The sequence below is a fragment of the Pinus tabuliformis genome, chromosome 8 (assembly GCF_031772625.1).
Source record: "Pinus tabuliformis cultivar Carrire ecotype Pingquan chromosome 8, CPIR1, whole genome shotgun sequence".
NCBI classification, from domain to species: domain Eukaryota; kingdom Viridiplantae; phylum Streptophyta; class Pinopsida; order Pinales; family Pinaceae; genus Pinus; species Pinus tabuliformis.
Window position 1 is genome coordinate 1,140,199,139 of NC_142294.1, and position 6,178 is coordinate 1,140,205,316.

Genomic DNA, 6,178 nt, shown 5'->3' on the forward strand with positions numbered 1-6,178 from the left:
CTCCTTGGGCAATTCTGACCTTTCCACGCTCAGTAATACTGGCTTCATCCTCCTTACCACTGCAAAATTAATCTCATTTTCTTCAATCTGTTTTATATACTGCTTTCCTCCAAGTAATAATGCTTTTGTCCCGCTGGATTCAGCTGTATCTTCCTCCTTGATGGGTACAAGTGTATGTTTGACCCCATCCTTCGTAAATTTATAACAATTTGTTTTGCCATCGTGTGTCACCTTCCTGTCATACTGCCATGGCCTTCCGAGCAGTATGTGACACACGTCCATTGGCATGACATCACAGACCACTGTATCGTGGTACTTGCCAATGCGGAACTCCACCTCACATTGTTCATCGACCAACAACTGGTGGCCTTTCTGCAGCCACGACACCTTGTAAGGTGTGGGGTGCTTCAGCCGCTTCAACCCCAACTTTTCCACCATCTCCGTGGCTACCAAGTTGTCAGTACTCCCGCTGTCGATAATTACCTTACAGCACTTTCCATGTGATTTACAGACTGTCCGGAATAGTGCTTTCCTCTGGGTTGTTTCAGCCACTTCCTTGGTTGGCTTTATCAGTACTTTATTCAAAATTAAAGCTTCCCCCGTTTCTGCCATGTCTTCCACTTCCCGGGGTTGTGCTTCAGCTTCTTCAGGCTGTGCCATCAGCGTTCCCCTTTGACCAGCTTGTTCAGCTTCTGGACACTCAAAGGCTCTGTGCCCCCATTTGTGGCACCTGTAGCACTGGACATTCGCCCCTCTTCCGCGGCCATTCCCTCGTCCTCTCTGGTATGACCGACCTCCTCTGGTGCTATCTCCTTTTTCGGCTGTCCCTGAAGCTTTTGAACTGCTGCTTTCTTCGCTGTTTGCAGCACTCTTACCTCTTCCGTAGGACTGTCCTCGTCCTCTGCTACTTCCTCTCCCTCTTCTGCTGTTCTGTTTTCTGTTAATCTTTTCCTCAGCCTTAACAGCGCTCTGAAAGGCTTCTTCAATATTCCGGGGAGAAAGAATACTAATTTCATCTAGTATCTCCATCCTCAATCCATTTATGTACCAGCACGTAAATTTACCCTGTAAAATTCTTCTGTATACTCCCTAACTGTCATCCCTTTTTGTCTTAGGCTCTGCACTCGCCGATATAATTCCACCTGGTAATCTTTCGGCAGAAATCTGCCCTTCAACTTCGCTATCATTCTGGACCATAGTCGTATCGGCGACTTGTTCATTTTCTTTCTGTCTGCTTGGACACTGTCCCACCATAATAGTGCGTGTCCCTTCAACTTAGTGGCAGCGAACTTAACCCTCTTATCCTCACTGACTTCTTCATTTTCAAAATATTTATCCAGTTCGCTTATCCAGTCCAACAGGACTTCCGCAGACAGACTGCCATCATAATTTGAGATTTCTGTTTTTGGTTTGCTGCTGGCCATCAAAACCTGTCGCAGCAACCTCAATTCTGGAGCTTCCTCATCAGACCCTTCTGCAGCAGTCATCACCTCCTCTTCACTGGTGTCTCCCAGTTCTGGGTCTCTTCGTCTACCCGCTTCTACTGCTTCCAAGCGAGCTGTAAGAACTCTAATTTGTTCTCGCAATCCTTCATCTGCTCCTCTACGTGCACCTCTTCCACGTCCTCGTCTTGGCACTTGTCCTTCTGCCATCTTCTCTTAACTAAAGAAAACTGCTCTGATACCAATTGATGGGGACCCAGCCCACGTGTCCCTCACTCCCAAACCTTACGTGGACTTGTGTGATTATTTCGTAATTGGATATTTGTTTGATTGTGCTTTTATGAATTAGGTGATATTTAATCACCCGCCTGTACTTCTCCGCCTCTCCACGCTCCACCTGTCCGTCTCGGGATTTGGCAAAACCCTAATTCTCACTTGGCCCTTTTCCCCGGCTAGTTCGCGCTCATTTGGTCATTTTCACTGTTATGTTTGCTCTCTGTGGCTCTGCTCTGGTATTCGGCTCTGTATATGGGTTTTGTTACTCTCTGCAATGTTCCACTCTCTGTGGTTCTGCTCTGGTATTCGGCTCTGTCTATGGGTTTTGTTCAGAGGTTCGGCTCCGTCTCGGTGGGAAGCTCAAGGTTGCAACTCCGTCTCTGGTTTCAACCCATCATTCAACTTCGTCTGCTCAGGTAAGGGTTTCGTTTCATGCTGTATGCTCTTGTCCTCAACTCGAATTTCGCCTAACCCTTCACAGCTCCTCTGTGGTTAGGTTGTCACTGAGCTTCTGCGACTTATGGGTCTGGTTACAACTGGTAAGGTTCCACACCGTGGCTCTATACGGGTCTTTCCTCCCTCTGTTCTTTCTATTCGTCTTTCACTGAGCTATTTGCTGTTGCATGAGTTTAATTACATCCGCGACCCTAACAATATATGTCACGGTGGTTGCAGGTAACTGGTTCCGTGGCCTTGCAGGGGATTCGACCGCCTATCCTCCGGGTAGCTCTGTTTCTATTCCACCCTTTTCTGTGGCTTTTGGTCTGCACTGTATTTGCTTGCTATGGTTGTCTGTATACGTTAATGAGTCAAGTCTGTGTGAGGGTTCAACCCGCTTTTGTGATTCAGAGGGTTTCTGTGCTAATTTTCGGTTAATGCTCCGGTCCTTGGCTCTCTCGTCACTCGGTCATTCTATAGCAGTGCTAGGTAGTCTTATGAGTTCTCGCTTGCTTGGCCGTTGGCAATTTTATGACCGGCAAGATTTATACACAGCGAATGTAATAATTTTGGGGTTTCAGTGTCGTTGCTTACCTGTGGTTTGAGGACCGTGGTTTTCTTGCTTGATAGCCCGACTCCTTTCGTTCTTCACTTGACTTCGGCTTCGGCTGGTCGTGAGACGCTTGTAATTGGAATACCCTGTTACTGTGTCGACCTGCAATGTATTTTCATGAACAGAACTTGATGTATGTGTGCGTTTACCTCTCGGAGTAATGATACTTGGTTACAATACTACTTTGCAATGTGTGAATATAAACAGTAAATGAAAATAGATGAATGTGCGTGGGTGCTGTGTGAAACTCTGTCACGGTTGTATTTGTATTAGATGTAATGAAAAGAATTCACTGTATATGCAAGATATATCTTCGAGGACATAAAATCACAATCTGTAAATTTATTTAGGATGCACTGAACAATATATGAAGGAAAAGAATTGTATTCTGCTATTTCTCTTTTTTTCAATGTCACACTCCAGAACCTTTTACATGTATTTTTCCTGTCTTCTTATACAATAGTTCAGTAGTTAGGTAACTGTTAGTTAGTTCCAGATTACAGTTTACTTGACAGTTACTCCAGTTACGTGACTTGGCTATTGTTAGTTTGTCTGTTCCTTCTGTCTCGTAAAGGTTTGATGCTTTACAATGATTTATGGTCTTTTTGTCTAATTCTCTAATAATCTTAATTCAAAGCCTATAACTACAAGCCCTTAACAATTTTAGTTAGGACCTGTTATTACAATTGCAACAGAAACAAGTTAATAAGACACTTAAGCTAATAAACTAAATGCTGTAGTTTAATCCTTAAAGAACAAAATGATAATAAAAAAAAACTATGACAGTCTTGCTGTCCAACTGTTGAAATATTCACTTCTCCCAATCTTCTTCAGAAACCTGGTCTGCCTCTTCTCGGTCTGTGCCCTGTCGACCAGATGCTCCTGCATCATGCAGACATATCAGTCAACTGTCATATGAAAAGTGATCACAAATGAATCCTCCAACACAATGGAACCTCCTTTAATTATATGAAAATAATATTAGTCATATTCAAATGAAAAGTATATTAATGATTGCCTACGTTTTTAACTTAACTCTATTGATGACAACAACGCGGTGAAGTCTTAGATCAATTTGATCGTCGTAAGTAGTCTCATTTACAAGGATTATATCACAAGAAATGACATAGAACTCCAGTCAGCATTGTCACCTCATTACATCCAGGTAGATACAATCATTCTCTCCAAGGTCTCGCAACTTTAAGTTTTAATACTAATAAGTTCAAAATGAATATAATTAAAATTTAGTGGCATACCTTAACATGATATCTCGATCACGCTTCCAATGTTGATGACTATAGAAAATCGAAGAGGGCGACAGATACTGGGAGCAGGAAATATGACTTCAATAACCATAGCCATGATTAATCATTTCCAATGGAGAGACGTAGGGGAGGTGTCACACCGATCAAGCACTAATTATTTTTTGCTTGTTAGACTGGTAAATCACTAAATGTTTTCTGCTTACTCGTCTTCTTACTCACCGACAAGATAACTTTATTCTCCTTACTCTTCTTCTTACTCGCCAATAACCTAACTGTTTTCTCCTTACTCATCTTCTTACTTGCCGACAAACTTTCCTTTGTGTGGAATTTGTGGCTCCCCTTCACACAAGTCCTTTTGATATTCTTTCTCTTGATTGGTTCTGCACTCACAATGGAATTCACGGGTGAGTCATCTCTCCTCTTTCTCCATCCACCTTCATTGATTCTTCTTATTCATGAATATCATAACCTTGAAAGACTACAATGTTAGAAATGCCACAAAACTGGTTGCTAAAGATTGAACAGGGAAGAATTCACCTTTCTTCTAATACCACTCCAAACCAAAATCAATTGAGAATTGATCTCAATGAATGTTGTACAATATGTAAATATTAATACATACAAGAAATCATTGAATCAGTTTCCAAGTCTTCTTGGGCTCTAATAACCAATCAACATAATACAAAGTGACATCCCTAAGATTAACTTTCTAACATGCACGTCATCCTGTGCATATATTTTTGTTTTTTTCTTCATGGATTTACCTTAATCACATCCACTGCATTATCGCTGAAAACATCATACTCATTGCATGGTTAAGTTAAGTTAGGCACGAAATCGAATATCATACAAAGCAATTTCCCATCTTTGATTTTGTTAGTCATGGTAGGAATTATTGAAATTGCATGTAGGTTATGTCAACAATGTGAACATGGTGGATTTTATCTTGTTTTTTCTTCATATATAAAAATAATTTGATAGAATCTCCATTATCAAACCTTTCCAATGCATAGAGGAGCAGAGGAGGAGTTCCAGTCCTCAATGGGCACTAGCAATTGTGAATACAAAAGTGAAGGGTAATTTAGATTTCTTGTTTCGTTATCAATGGGGGGCTAATTGAGAAATCGAAACCCAATATAGAAATGATATCCCTATAGTTTGGATATGTGGTATGAATGGTATGATTTAAATTTCTCTTAAGAGAGAGATGGACCAATTTGTGCTTGTAGTCTACGGACACGCAATCACTACCGTTGTCCTTGCGCATTTTTCCTTCTTCACTTAGAGGTAAAATATCATGCATGTCTATAGTTACGAATTCTCGTAATATCCTATGTATCTTCTATTCAGTATATAGATAATCATCTCATGTGTCAACTAACCAAAAATCTGTTGCAGGAAGGTACGACCAAAGCTCACTTTTCACATATTTTGTCAAATTTTCATACTGGGTTTATTAGGATATGTATTATTTCATAATTACATCTCTTTGACTTTGCTTCACATCATCCCTATCTTTCTGCTTATGATTCCGTCTATGCAAGTTTTTAGGGGAATTTACTTTAAATATGGAATATTGTAAATGTATGTTTGAAGGCCTGGACTCGATCAGAATTTCTACTACATGGGTTTAGAATTAACTTCTCCAAAAGATGCCTCTACATTAAGTAATATTCTCCCCGCTATCAATTTGTGATGGCTCACATATTCAGGTAATTAAATCACATTTTTCACTTTGAATAATGTATTGTAAGGATTAATAATATACTACATGGGAAATATGTACTTTTGTAGGATGGAGCACTTCAATATCAAAAAGTCACGTAGTCAAGCAAAGATAGTGGGAACCATCGTGTCGGTCGGTGGGGAAATGCTGATGAAGTTATACAAAGGTCCTATTATTCACATTTTTTTGTCTCCACATCATCAATCCCTTAAGTATAACCAGACTACAATATCTCACACCGATAGTAAAGATCCTATCATAGGTTCCATTATATTAGTTGCATCCCTTCTTGCTTGGTTCGCCTTATTTATCATGTAGGTTATCATTGTAGTTTGACATGCTTGTCTACCCAAATACATATAAGTGATTAATCATCTTGTAGTGGTGGATTTTAATGTGCAATCTCTAGTGCTGAAGA